Genomic DNA, 557 nt, shown 5'->3' with positions numbered 1-557 from the left:
CTTCTCTTCTAGGTGTTCAACAACTAAAGTTTGCAAACCAAAAATTAGAGAAAAAGAGGGGCTACAAGGATGGCCAATATTTTGGCCACTAGCCCTTCAAGGTCAGGGAGGACTCGGGACATAAGAGAATCTGTGCTGTGACATCTTGTAACTCAGTGGTGTCCCAAATTTTCTGACCAAGGAGATTATGGGGCCACAGAGTAAAGTGATCAATGATGTACAGTGTGCCTAAGGAGAGTCACCTAGAGAGAAAAAATCCTCTCAGGCTTTCACAGACAGCAAATTGGTCAAGCAGTGGCTGTGACTCATCCAGACGGCTGACACTGACAAAAGATCTACAAGGTGCTGCACATAGTCTCAGAGTAAATCCTGGGGCGATTTGACTGACCTCACCAGATACAAAAGCTACATTTTTACTTATATAGGTCTTGCTTTATCTTGGTCTTAACCATCCAGCAGAAAAGTATAACCACAAGGTATAGAAAGTAAAGCCATATTAATATGCTGAGCTGTATAAGGCTGAGCTGTAAAAGGCTCAAGTGCAACATATTGTCTTA

Source organism: Octodon degus, unplaced genomic scaffold (genome assembly GCF_000260255.1).
Source record: "Octodon degus isolate 3935 unplaced genomic scaffold, OctDeg1.0 scaffold00047, whole genome shotgun sequence".
Taxonomy (NCBI): domain Eukaryota; kingdom Metazoa; phylum Chordata; class Mammalia; order Rodentia; family Octodontidae; genus Octodon; species Octodon degus.
This window is presented reverse-complemented; position numbering follows the sequence as displayed.